The 14,333-nt window shown below is 36.4% G+C and overlaps 1 protein-coding gene across 2 annotated transcripts in view; it reads left to right on the top strand.

Moving 5' to 3' along the window:
- The first annotated feature begins 200 nt into the window (after positions 1 to 200).
- The window catches only part of LOC148945824 (uncharacterized), a 34,233-nt gene continuing 20,100 nt past the window's right edge, over positions 201 to 14,333 (top strand). The window contains exon 1 of one of the 2 annotated variants that reach the window (XM_089098409.1): positions 201 to 336. The gene's annotated coding sequence lies outside the window, so the exon portion shown is untranslated. The remainder of the gene's footprint in view (positions 337 to 14,333) is intronic. The other variant, XM_089098407.1, reaches the window with a different exon arrangement.

The following is a 14,333-nucleotide window of genomic DNA, read 5'->3' as shown; positions in this document are numbered from 1 at the left end:
TGAATTGTTGCTTCACATTGGACAGGAAGAAGACTTAAAAAATTAAGCAGCAAAATTGGGCTGCCTCTACCTCAATAGGCCTAACAGTCAAAATATTTTTTTTGAATATAGTCATGTAACACCTCATTTGAAAGCTCTTGACAAAGCAATCTCAAATAACAATGAAAAATTCTATGAAGTAAAGAATTCCAGGCATTAATTTTAAGTTCACGCTTATATTTTTACTTTTAAGTAAAATGTCAAAAACAGAAAGAAATTCAAAAACTTAGTATCATTTGAGAGCTGTAAGTGTTGGCAGTTTCTTTTAAGGATAATTTTTATTTTCAGAACTATAGGGTAAGCAATTTTAGGTCAGGGAGATAAACCCGGAGATTGGAGCCAGGAGATAACTTCATCCTGGTAAAATAAAATGAGCATACCACTAGATGCCATTATTTAGCCTAGGCTCTGTAATAATTGCCTTTCTTGGAAATTCAGTTTTAAGCCCTTGAAAATAATAATTTGCTAAATTCTTTGCAGTTCATATTATTGACTTACAAATAAAGTAAACATACCACTTGAGCCTCTTTTATGCTCTTTCCAAATAGCCTATAATAATCATTTTTGTTGGAAATGAATTTTACCCACACCCTTGTATATACCAATTCAGGGCATATTTTTGCACGTTAGGGGGTAGGGGTAAATTTTATTTTTGATGTAAATAAGAGGTAAGTTTAAACTGCAAAAAAATTACCAATAATTTCATTCTATATTTTCAGATATAAAAATATAATTTGTTTTGAACTTATTATTTTATTAAAAATTCATTTTGTAAAAGTTGTACAATTCTGACACATTGATTGGTGAAATTCTACTTTAGCTACTTTTGACTATCAGGGAAAGGGGTTGGGTTAGGAAAATGAAACTTTCAGGGATGGGTCTAAAGGCTAAAGTATGACCTGGGATGGTATTTTGAAGTACCTATTTCCACTCCTTCTGCCTCTAAAGGGTCTTGCTTGACCTTGGATGACTTTTAAAAATTGGTGAGTTATAGAAGTGAAACCTTGCAAAATAGATCTTCTGCTTAAATGAAGTGCAACAAAATTGTTCTCAGCTTCACAACTTTGCTCAATTCCAATTTATAATGATTTAAAGATATGCAAATACATTTCCTAAATTTAGAAAAAAAATGATTGATATGGCTTAAAATTCTGCTCAAATAAAAGGAATTGTATTTTTCAGAGCTAAAGCAAGAAAAAAGAAACTAATAACTGAAAATTAAGTTAAAATATTGTTTTGTCAAAATTTTAATGGGTAAAGATCTGTCATGTTGGCAAATTTCAGGACCCTCTAGAAAGAGAAGGAGTAGAGGTAGGTACTTCAAAATACCTTCCCGGGACATACTTTAGCCTGTAGACCCATCCCTAAAAGTTTCATTTTCCTAACCTAACCCCATTCCAAGATAGCCAAAAGTAGCTAAAGTAGAATTTTACCCATTGATTTTTCAAGATTACCCTAAGTTGAATAGGCTAATAAAAATTCAAAACAAACCTGCCATGTTTTCTTCTTACTCTATTAGGCCACTTATAAATTGTTGTTTCACCTATAAAAAAATGAATAAGGTAATAAAAAAGAAAGTTCTGCCTTGTTGTTTCTCTGTGCTTTCATTAACCAGCCATAGACCCATTTGTTGTCTTTTTATTCATTTCTTTGTTTTTGTCAAGGCTGGCCAGTTTGGCTTTAGATTTTTTAATCTCAAAAGACACTTTTCAGTGATAAGTAAAGACCAAAGATGAGCAGAAATAAACTCATGTAATTTGCAAACTTAAAATGACCAGAAATTCCTATCATCACACAGTTAATAGTTTGTGGTAAGAAACTGTAAGTAAGGAGCAGCTTGGCTCAATAGTAACCAAAACTCTAATAAACAAAATTTTGATATCAATAGATAGCCTACATCAAAAGAATCAGCTTATTATGCTGATTAAAAATACATGAGAATCATTAATTTTAATGTTACCCATCAAGAGCTACAAGCCTGAGAAAATTTGATTGATTTTTGAAATAAGGGGAGAACTCCTTAAAAGTCAAGGAATCTTAAATCACACTATCAGATTCAGAGTATCAAACTATTGTAAGCTCCTATAAAAAAAATGTGGAATTTTGTATTTTTTATTAGAAAAAAGATAACTGATTCATGTTTATTCTCTTTTTTTCCAGGGGTGATTGTATAAAAATAATGGTGCATTTGTTTGAAAACTAAAACTTTTAGTGTCTTTTTTAAGTGACTATGTTGAATAAAATGGCTATCTAAAAAATTGATTGGATGTGTTTGGAGAAAAGATGGGCATGAGAGGGGGGTTAGTTGCCTTCAAATCACTTTCAACTATTAAAAGGGCACTAGCCCTTTTAATTTCCAATCACATGAACCCTTTTTTAAGTTTCTACGACAAAGATTTCAATAAAAACCTTATATAACCCCAGGGTATAACTTATAATCCTTCTACTGAAGATTGTGAGGGTAGTGTCCTGCTCAATGGTATAATTTCCTTAACTTTGAACTGCGTGGAACAAAATGGTCACCTCAAAATTTTTATTGAATTTGTTAGGAGAAATGGTGGACGTGGAAAGAGTGTTACTTGCTTTCAAATCACTTTTGACTATTAAAAAGGGCACTAGCCATTTCAATTTCCAATCGAATGAGCCCTTTTTGAAGTTTCTATAATAATGTGTTATGTAAAAACCTTATATGCCCCCTGGGTATAATTTACAACCCTTGCCCTGAGGGCAGTGGGGGGGGGGGGGGTTGTCATCCTCAAAGACCTAAGTTCCAGAACATAAAACTATATTGAATAAAATGGCTATCTCAAAGTTTTGATTAGATGTGTTTGGGGAAAAGGTGGGTGTGAGAGGCAGGTTAGTTGCCCTCTAATCACTTCTGACTATTTAAAAGGGCACTAGCCCTTTGAATTTCCAATTGATTGAGCCTTTTTTAAAGTTTCTATGACAATGCCTTCTATAAATAACCTTATATGCCCCTAGTGCATAACTTACAACCCTTACCCTAAGGGGGACTGTCCTCAAAAACATAATTTCTATCTGGAAATCAACTATGCTGAACAAAATGGCTATCTCAAAATTTTGATTGGATGTGTTTTGGGAAATGGTGGGCGTGGAAGGGGTGTTAGTCAACTTCCAATCACTTTCAACCATTAAGAAGGGCACAAGTCACTCCAATATCCAATTGAATGAGCGCTTTTTGAAGTTTCTATGACAACTTCTTTGATACAAAGTGCCCTGCTCTAAAGGAAAAAATTAATAAATAATACATTGTGCCAACATCATTCTTATATGCCCCCAGGACATAACTTAAAATCCTTGCCCTGAGGACTGAGGGGGAGTGTCCTCTTTGCTTAGTCCATGTTTCTTGTCTTGTTTTCAAGTGTCTATGTTGAACAAAATGGATATCTCAAAATTGTGATTGGATGTGTTTTGGAAAATAGTGGGCGTGAGAGGGGTTGTAGCAGGGGTGATTGTACAAAAATAATGGTGCATTGGTTTGAAAACTAAAAGTTTTAGTGTCTTTTTTAAGTGACCAAAAAGACTGGTGGGCAGCTAGCCACTGTCCCACATCCTTTTCCCTCCATGTTATCCAATCAAAATTTTTAGTTGGCCATTTTGTTCAGTATAGTTGAAAGATCTAATAACTATGTCTTAAGGGATAAAATGACCCCCGCAGTCCATGGGAAGAGACCTGTAAAAAAATATCAAAGCCAAGAGAAGAAATATGGCAGTTGGAAAAATGGTGAAATTGTTTTGAATTTTTATCCAACTTAATGTATGATAGTAACATTCTACTTTAACTACTTTTGGATGAAACTTTCAGGTAGGGTTCTACAGGCTAAAGTATGTCCCAGGAAGATATTTTGAAGTAGCCTACCTACCTACACTCCTTCTCCCTCAAGAAGGAGTGTACTCTAGACCTTTAATAATTCTCCCTCAAAACCTTTAATAATCTTTGTGTTATAAAAGTGAAACCGTGCAAAATAGATCTTCTGCTTAAATGCAGTACGACAAAATTATTTTCAGCTTCAAAACTTTGCCCAGTCTCAATTTATAAGGTTTTAAAGATATGCAAATACATTTCCTAAATGTTGAATAAAAATATTGATATAACTTAAAATTCTACTCAAATAACAGGAATTGCATTTTTAGAACTAAAGCCTGAGAAAAAGAAACTGATAACGGAAAATTAAGGTAAAATGTTGTTTTGTCAAAGTTTCAATAGGTTACCTGTCATGTAGGCAGATTTCAGGACCCCCTAGAGAGAGAAAGAGTGGAGGTAGGTACTTCAAAATATCTTCCTGGGATATACTTTAGCCTGTAGACACATGCCTGAAAGGTTTATTTTCCTAACCTAACCCCTTTCCAAGATAGCCAAAAGTAGCTAAAAAAGAATTTTACCATTTATGACAAATAAATACTTGCAGATTATGCAACTTAAACAGAATTTATTTTATAATGAAATAGTATGTTTACAACCAGTATTTTAACCCTTTTTATACAAAAAAAATAGAAAGAAATAATTATTTTTAAGGTTTTAAAAAAGGCTTAAAACTGAATTTTCAAGAAAAGCAATTGTTGTACTCAGAAAGAGCATAAAAAATGGCATCCAATGGTATGTTCACTTTATTTGTTGGTCAATAATATGAACTGCTCAATATTTACCCTGTTTTCAGCTTCACAACTTTGCTCAATCCCGATTTATGAGGTTTCAAAGATCTGCTATTACATTTCCTAAATTTTGACAAAACCCATTGATTTGGCTTAAAATTCTACCCAAATAACAGGAATTACATTTCCAGAAAGAAACTAAAGGTGAAGTGATGTTTTAACAAAATTTCAATAGGCATAGACCTGTCAAGTAGGCAAATTTCTAAGACTTAGAAACCAGGCAAGGGTTAACATAGAAGCTTGGCATTACCTTCCCAGACCATGTGTTTGGCCCTGGATTCATTACTGAACGTTTTGTTTTCTTAACCTAACCCTTTTCCAAGATAGCAAAAAGTAGCAAAACTAGAAATTTAGCCTCCCCTGCTAATGTGCAAATATTTACCCAGAATTTATGTATAAGAAGCAGGAGTTTGTTGGATTTGCTATCAGGCCCCAGCACTTGGCACACAGCAGGCTTCTATATATGGACTGCCATTGGTGCTTGTCTGCTAACCACAGACAATTTGCTATATTTTCCTACTGGACTCTTTTCAAAGATATTTGATTATTAAAGACAGTCCAATTTCTAACAGCAATAGGGTGAACCAGGGTAATTCCGGACACCCCCCCCCGTTATCTTACTAACCCCTTGTTAGATTTGTTTTGAAAAAATCACAGAGGTAGTGCCGATACTCTAGTTTATGACTCACTATATCCAATTGACAACAGCCAGCACGTGGGGGATACAGTCAGTCTTGAACTGGAGTCAGTTGGAGAAACTTTGAGGAAAAAGTATGTATGGTGTCAGTTTTTTTTGAATTTGCTGGTGAATGGTGTAACTTATGGGTTTTGTTGTTTTATCATTCAAAAGGGTTTTAATTAGGGCATTAGTGTGATTTTTTGCAGATTTTTATCTCTAACGGTTTAGCTGTAGGATGGATGTCTGGGATTACCCTTTTTCTGACCCCAAGCAGGGTAATTCCGGACAGATAGGCCATATTTCCGGACACAGAGGGGTATTTCCGGACATGGGAAAATGTGATGTAATCAATTCCTTTTCATCGAATTTTGACCTCTGCCTCCTGGAACTGTGTTCTATCAGAGATTCTCGAGTTTCTAGCATTGTTGCATGAGTTTACAGAACTATTTTCAGGAAAAATAGTTTTTTCAGGGCCGATTATCAGCAATTTTCATTAGTTATGGTTTCTTTCAGTGCAAACAACTGTTCTTCTTATACCTTTTACTTACCCTTGCTTTAACTTTCAGATGCCGAGAACACAGTAAAGCCGAGAAGATCTGGACAAGGCGTTGGCAGAGGTGAAAATGGGTTTGCTGACAAACAGAGTCGCCGCAGTGAAGTATGGGATTCCAAAGTCGATGATTTCGGACCATTTGAGTGCGACATCGTCGAAAATGGGAGCAGGTAGAACTACACAATTGGATTTAGATGAAGAAGTGACACTTACAAAGTGCATCAAAACCATGGACAAGTGGGGTGTTGGAGTATCCTGGACTGACATAGTCGCTCTTGTAGGCAAATATGTGAAGGTGAACAATATGAAAACTACTTTCAAAGACGGTGTTCCTTGTTGGGACTGGCGGAAATACTTCAAACAACAACACAACCTTAGTCTCAAGAAGCCTGAAACCAAAGAGAATTCAAGATACAAAGCCGAAAATCCGTTCTTGATCTACGGATTTTTTTTATCTTCTCTCAGAGACGTTGAATGAACTTGAACTCCTCGATAAGCCCCACTTGGTGTACAACCTGTACGAGACGAGCTTCTGTACTGATCCTTCAAGAACCAAAGCTGTGGGACAGAAGAACTCGCCAAGTTTCCGCCGAACTGCTGGAACAGGGAGAGAAAACACAACAGTTCTCAGTTGCATCAACGCTGCAGGGGCAATTCTTCCCCCCCCCCTGATGATATTCAAAGGCAAATATGTGTGGTCCACTTGGACATCCGATGACGCTTTGCCTGACACTTCATATGCTGCCACAGAAAGGGGTTGGATGACGGCTGACGTGTTCTACAACTGCTTCAAAGGCCAGTTCATTCCTAGCGTTGGGCAAGAACGTCCAGTTCTGCTTCTTGTTGACGGTCATGGCTCTCATTTAGCGCTGCAAGTTGTGCAGCTTGCAATTAACGAAAACATCACGATTCTGAAGCTGCCACCCCATACGACACACATGCTTCAAGCTTTAGACGTTGGCGTTTTCAAGGCTTTCAATACCACGTATGACCAAAGGCTAACCAAATGGGCAAGGAAAAATTTTGGAGAGAAGCTACAGAAAGCAGATTTTGTCAAGATGATAAGTGAAATTTGGAAACAAGCAGATCCAATTCTAATCCAAAAAGCGTTTGCATCAACTGGAGTTTATGATCCTGGCGTACCAGAAAGAGCCAACCGTGTGAAAATCAACAGAGAGTGGTTTGATCCGCAGAAACTCAGGGCTTACGATGCCTTTCTTGAAGAAAAGAAAAGAGAACAAGCAAAGAAACCAGCAGAGAAGTCAACAGCCGATAGGATTAGTGTTAGAGTCCAGAGAGAAAGTGACAATCTGACTGTCAACATCAACATTTCTTCCCCTGAGAAGAAACCACCAACTCCAATGAAGAAGACCTTTGAAGAGCTCCTGTTAGAGAGTGTAAGAAGAGAACCGAGAAGTGAACCAGGGCAGAGGAAAAAGATCACTCAGAAAGCTACTGAAGTGATTACTTCTAAGGTGTATTTAGAGCAACTTAAAAAGCAGCAGGAGGAAAAGGAAAAGGCAGACAGGAAAAAGTGTGTGGGAAAGAAAACCAAAGCGAAAGAAACCGGTGATACCCAGACCTCTGGTGCCAAAAGCAAAAAGATGAAGCTCTCATAAGAAGCGAACTCCCCAGTTCCCTTGTCTGACACTGAAAGCGAGTCCGAGATACCGTACGCTGACACCGATGATGACATTTCTCTTGAAGAGATGTGTGCTCTTGATGACCTCGATCAGCCTGGCCCTAGCAAGAAAAAGATTGAAACGAAGCTTGACCATTATTATGCTGTGTATTACGAGGACTCACTTTATTTTGGCAGAATTGTTGACTTTGTTGATGAAGGGGTCGTTAGGATGAAGTTCCTAAAGCTCGACTCAGCAGCGACTTACGAGTTTAACTGGCCCAAGAATGATGACATCACAGACGCTGCAGAAGAGTTTATCTTGGGAGGGCCCCTCACTCTGAAGGGCACTGGACCCTTCACAATAAGCGAGCATCGCGAAATGGTGAAACGCCACAAGGAAAGGAAGAAAAGCTATGAAAAAAACCAGTGATCACCTAGTTCCTCTGTGTTTTGCTTTTAAACTTGCTTTTATCAGTATTTGAAGTCGTCTTTTTTAGTATTTTTACCTTATTTTTAATATACGAATTTCAAGGAAGTTAGCAGATGGATTCTGTATTTACAGGAGATGAAGGCCCAGACTTTCAGGTCCCCCAGAAATAGCCTTCAGAAGACTATTTAAATGCTGGCTCGTGGTGGTATAATCACTTCATTATCAAATTATTGTGAGAATCCATGGTATGACACATTGGAAAAACGAGATTTGATTTTCAGAAAAACAAGATCACGACTGCAAAGCTAAATAACTCCGCTAGTTCGGAAGGTACGCGCATGAAATTTGGAAGAAACATAGATTCTGGGGTGCTTATACCTCCAACCAAAGCTAAGATTTTTTACTCCTTCAGGTACAAAGATATTGACCTCGTCCGGAATTACCCTTTTTTTGGTAACTAATTCTGGACACCGTGGGAAAATTTCAAATGAGGTCACCAACCCCCTTTATATTTCGAATTTCGGAAGTTTCTAGCTCTTGTATGAAAGCTAACAGTCTGTACTTTCATACGAATCCGATTTTATGACGAGATTTTAAGTCTGCTGGTAGGAGGAATTTTTTGAATCCAAAAAAAAGGTCAAAGTGTCCGGAATTACCCTGGTTCACCCTATCTACTTAGCTGTAAACTTTTGGCTGTCTTTTTTAAGCTTTTTGAATTGTTGCAATCCCTTGTAAATATATACAAATTTTTGCAATTACCAGCTGCTGGGCCCCAGCATGCAGCAGGCTTCTATATATGAATTCTCATTGTTGTTTGTCTTCTAACTGCAGACAATTTACTGTCTTTTCACACTGGAGTCTTTTCAAAGATATTGATTATTAAACCGTGTTTTTGAACTATTGTCTAGTGGTCATTAAAGCACGGATAATTTAGCTAGCAGTTACTAAAGCATGTTTTTGAACTATTGTTTAGCAATTCTGAACTGAACTTAAAAAAAAATTTCCGAATATTTTTCATGTCTTAAAAACACATTGCTTATACTTCTAAGAAAAGACATTTGGTAATGATGTTTTTCTAACAACAATTTCTACGAAGCTTAAAACTTTTGGTTTTCTTTTTTAAAGTTTTGGAATTGTTGAGATCCCTTGTCAAATATCAAATCATCATTTGTAATAATTGCAAGTTTTTGTTTTTTGGGACTTCCTATTGACATTATGTAACTAATTGCATTCAAACCTGTAAGCTTAATCATGTACGCAATCACGCTGCCTAAGTAAAGATGATGTTGGCACAATTTATTATTTTTTTCCATACCAGGGCACTTTGTATTGAAAGAGTTGTTGTAGAAACTTTGAAAAGGGCTCATTCGATTGGAAATTGGAGCCCTTTTTAATAGTTGAAGGTGATTGGAGGGCAAGCAGCCTCACGCCCATCATTCCCCCAAACACATTCAATCAAAATTTTGAGATAGCCATTTTGTTTAGCGTAGTTCATTGCCAGATAGAAAATATGTTTTTCAGGAGGATACTCCCCCACAACCCTCAGGGCAAGGGTTTTAAGTTATGCCCTGGGGGCATATAATAACGATGATGGCACAAAGTATTATTTATTATTTTTTTCCTTTAGAGCAGGGAACTTTGTATTGAAGAAGTTGTTGTAGAAACGTCGAAAAGGGCTCATTCAATTGGAAATTGGAGTGGCTTGTGCCCTTTTTAATAGTCGAAAGTGATTGTAAGGCAACTAACACCCCGTCCACGCCCACCATTTCCCGAAACACATCCAATCAAAATTTTAGAATAGCCATTTTGTTCAGCGTAGTTGATTTCCAGATAGAAATTATGTTTTTGAGGAGGACACTCCCCCACAGCCCTTAGGGCACGGGTTGTAAGTTATGCCCTGGAGGCATATAAGGTTTTCATAGAAAGCATTGCCGTAGAAACTTCGAAAAAACCTCATTCGATTGGAAATTCAAAGGGCTAGTGCCCTTTTTAATAGTCGAAAGTGATTTGAGGGCAACTAACCTCCCTATCACGCCCACCTTTTCCCCAAACACATTCAATCAAAATTTTAAGATAGCCATTTTGTTCAACGTAGTTGAAAGTTCTGGAAACTAGGTCTTTGAGGATGACAAACTCCCCAAAGCCCTCTGGGCAAGGGTTGTAAGATATGCCCTGGGGACATTTAAGGTTTTTATAGAACGCATTGTTGTAGAAACTTCAAAAAGAGCTCATTCGATTAGAAATTGAAATGGCTAGTGCCCTTTTTAATAGTCAATAATAATTTGAAGGCAACTAACACCCCTTCCACGCCCACCATTTCCCCAAACACATCCAATAAAAATTTTGAGATAGCCATTTTGTTCCACGCAGTTTAAAATTAAAGAAGTTATATCTTTGAGCTGGACACTCCTCCGCAGTCTTCAGAGCAAGGGTTATAAATTATGCCCTGGGAGCATATAAGTTTTTATTGAAATCTTTGTCATAGAAACTTGAAAAAGGGATCATTTTATTGGAAATTCAAAGGTCTAGTGCCCTTTTTAATAGTGGAAAGTGATTTGAGGGCAACTAGCCCCCCTCTCACGCTCACCTTTTCCCAAACACATCCAATAAAAATTTTTTATAGCCATTTTGTTCAGTGTAGTTGATTTTAGATAGAATTTATGTTTTTGAGGAGGAAACTCCCCCACAGTCCTCAGGTCAAGGGTTGTAATTTATGCCCTGGGGGTATATAAGGTTTTTATAGAACGCGTTGTTGTAGAAACTTCAAAAAGGGCTCATTTGATTAGAAATTGAAATGGCTAGTGCCCTTTTTAACAGTCGAAAGTGAGTGAAGAGTAATTAACCCCCCTCTCACGCCCACCATTTCCTCAAGCACATTTAATCAAAGTTTAAAGATAGCCATTTTGTTCAACGTAGTTGAAAATTCTGGAAATTATGTATTTAAGGATGAAAAACCCCCCAGAGTCCCCAGGACAAAGGTTGTAAGTTATGCCCTGGGGGCATATAAGGTTTTTGTAGATGGCGTTGTCGTAGAAACTTCAAAAGAGGCTCATTCAATTTGAAATTGAGAGGACTAGTGCCCTTTTTAATAGTCAAAAGTGATTGGAGGGTAACTAACCCCCCTTTCACGCCCACCATTTACCCAAACATATCCAATAAAAATTTTCAGATGGCCATTTTGTTCAACATTGCAGACAGTTCTGGAAAATAAGTCTTTGAGGATGACACCCCCCAGCTCTCAGAACAAGGGTTGTAAGTTATGCCCTGGGGAGATAAGGTTTTTACTGAAAGCGTTGTTGTAGAAACTTCAAAAGGGCTCATTTGATTGGAAATTGAAAAGGCTAGTGCCTTTTTTAATAGTTGAAAGTGATTGGAGAGCAACTAACGCCTCTCTCACGCCCACCATTTCCCTAGACACATCCAATCAAAATTTTGAGATAGACATTTTGTTTATCGTTGTTGAAAGCTATTGAAATTAGGTCTTAGAGGATGACGACCATCCTCACAGCCCTTAGGGTTATAATTTATGCCCTTGGGGCATATAAGGTGTTTTTAGAAAGCGTTGTCGTAGAAACTCAAAAAGGGCTCATTCGATTGGAAATCAAAAGGCATAGTGCCCTTTTTAATATTCGAAAGTGATTGGAAGGCTTGAAATTTTTATAGTAAAGATTGGAGTGGGTATAATGTTTTTTTTTTTTTTTTTTTTTTTTTTTTTTTTTAGATCAGGGCACTTTGTATCAAAGGAGCTGTCATAGGAACTTAGAAAAGTGCTCATTCGATTGAAAATAGAAAGGGCTGATGCCCTTTTTAATACTCGAAAGTGATTGGAGGGCAACTAATCCCCCTACCACCCCCCCCCTCCCATTTGCCAAAATTTTTAAAAACTAAATGTTGCCTTAAGATTAAATCAAAATGCACTATGTTAATGCTAATTCCTAATAAGGCATCTCAGCAGTATCCCAACAATGATTGAAGGAATTATGTTCAAACTTTCAGGGCTACTTCTGATTTTAAAAGTTAACTAAATCAAAATAGCGTAAGTTTATCCAGGGTATCAAAGAAAGTAAACAGAATTTTTTTCAAATGGTATCAAGTTTTCCATTTTAGGTCAACTTGAGGAGGTATGAAACTAAATTAAACACTACTATTTGTGTCCAGATTTTTAAAAGAGTGTATGTTGTTAAAAATTGCTGAAAATTTTCCTCTAGCATACAAATAGACGGCCAAACTATAAAGTCTTAAAAAAACAAATAGATTCAAAGTATTGTTTTCTTTTTCCCTGAAAAGACTATGTCAATATAAAACGAACAGAAATTAATTTAAAAAAAAATTTCCCACAAAATAAGTTTTTCAAAGAAAAGTAAAGAACTCCATTAAACAAAAAATGAGCAAAAATAAAATCGAATAATCTACCAAGCGTGAAACTACCACAAATAAGCATCGATAAATGAATGAAACCCAAAACGAACAGAAATCAGAGGCAACGCTGTAGCGTTGCCTTTAGTAAGGGCCATACGGCTCCAATGTTTTATTATTATTTATTTATTTATTTTTGTTTTTTCCCAGAGGCACTTCATATGGAAGGAGTCGTCGTAGAAACTTCCAAGGGGGCTCATTCGATTGGAAATCGAGAGTTCTAGTGCCCTTTTTCATAGTCGAAAATGATTGGAGGGCAACTAGCCCCCCCCCCCCCTCCACGCCCATCATTCCCCCAAACACATCCAATCAAAATTTTGAGATAGTCATTTTGTTCAGCGTAGTTGATTTCCGGATCGAAAATATATTTTTGAGGAGGATACTCCTCGACAACCCTCAGGGCAAGGGTTTTAAGTTATGCCCTGGGGGCATATAAGGTTTTTATAGAAGGTATTATCGTAGTAACTTCAAAACATGCTCATTCGATTGGAAATTAAAGAGCTAGTGCCCTTTTTAATAGTCGAAAGTGATTATAGTGTAACTAGCCCCCTCCCCCCCCCCCATGCCCATCATTTCTCCAAACACATCCAATCAAAATTTTCAGATAGCCGTTTTGTTCAGCGTAGTTGATTTCTGGATAGAAAATATGTTTTTGAGGAGGACACTCCCCCAACACCCTCAGGGCAAGGGTTTAAGTTATGCCCAGGGGGCATATAAGGTTTTTATAGAAGGTGTTGTTGTAGAAACTTTAAAACAGGCTCATTCGATTGGAAATTCAAAGGGCTAGTGCCCTTTTTAATAGTCAGAAGTGATTGGAATACAACTAGCCCCCCCCCCCACCCCTCATTTCCCTAAACACATCCAGTAAAAATTGAAAATAGAAAGGGCTGATGCCCTTTTTAATACTCGAAAGTGATTGGAGGGCAACTAATCCCCCTCCCAGGGGGATTTAGGTTTATACAGTTAAAGAAGGGGGCAGTATCCAAATTTTGCTTGTAGTGAAACTATATTTGTCTTGACCAATCTTGAAAAGAACTAGTAAATTAAACTGAATATTTGATGCATTATGATATTAATTGCTAAAAGCTCATCAGTTAAAAATTTTACTGTAATTTTAATATTTATTTTCAATAATAAGTACAAAAGAAAACATTTGTAATATAATTCGTTTTCAGTAATGCGCCAATGACGCAGTAGGTTTAGGCTTTTGCAGTGAGATGATACCCAAACTCTTGTTTGTAGTTATTTTTATTCGATTCAAACTTGATTTGCATATTCAATTTAAGTTTCACTCGTTTTAAGATTTATCTATTCATTTACATTAATATTTATTGTATGTTTGTCTGCATTGACTGTTTATTTAATTTCTGTTCGTTTTAAGTTTCATTTATACTTTAATAGCAAAATATTGGTTTTCGTTTTAAGCTAGATTTTCATATTCAATCGAAGCATTACTCGCTTTAAGATCTATTTATTCAGTTATAATATTGCTCGTTGTATGTTTTTTGCTTTGATTGTTTATTTAATTTCTGTTCGTTTTGGGTTTCATTTATTCTTTAATAGTAATTTCTGGTGGTTTTGAGTTTGAATTTTAACAGGTATTTGTATCTCCTGAGCTTAAGTTTAAAATGGCCTTTACTTTTCTTTGAAAAACTCATTTTTCGGAAAGTTTTTTTTTTAATTAATTACAATAAATCACCGAGTCAAATTCAAAACAAGCAGAAATTAACATAAATTGGGCTCAAAACCTCTATGCCTTCCCAAGGCCAGAACATAATTTGTACTTTACTGAAAAAAATACAAATGAATGTGGATTGTCATTTTAATATACATATACTGATATTTAATACTCAAATTTTTAATATTATTTGATTTATTTAACTTATAAAAGTTGATTTAGAAGACTACTGTGTTGATT

Source organism: Artemia sp. Qi Xiang Cuo, chromosome 12, assembly GCF_049724085.1.
Source record: "Artemia sp. Qi Xiang Cuo chromosome 12, ASM4972408v1, whole genome shotgun sequence".
Taxonomy (NCBI): Eukaryota; Metazoa; Arthropoda; class Branchiopoda; order Anostraca; family Artemiidae; genus Artemia; species Artemia sp. Qi Xiang Cuo.
This window is presented reverse-complemented; position numbering and strand designations above follow the sequence as displayed.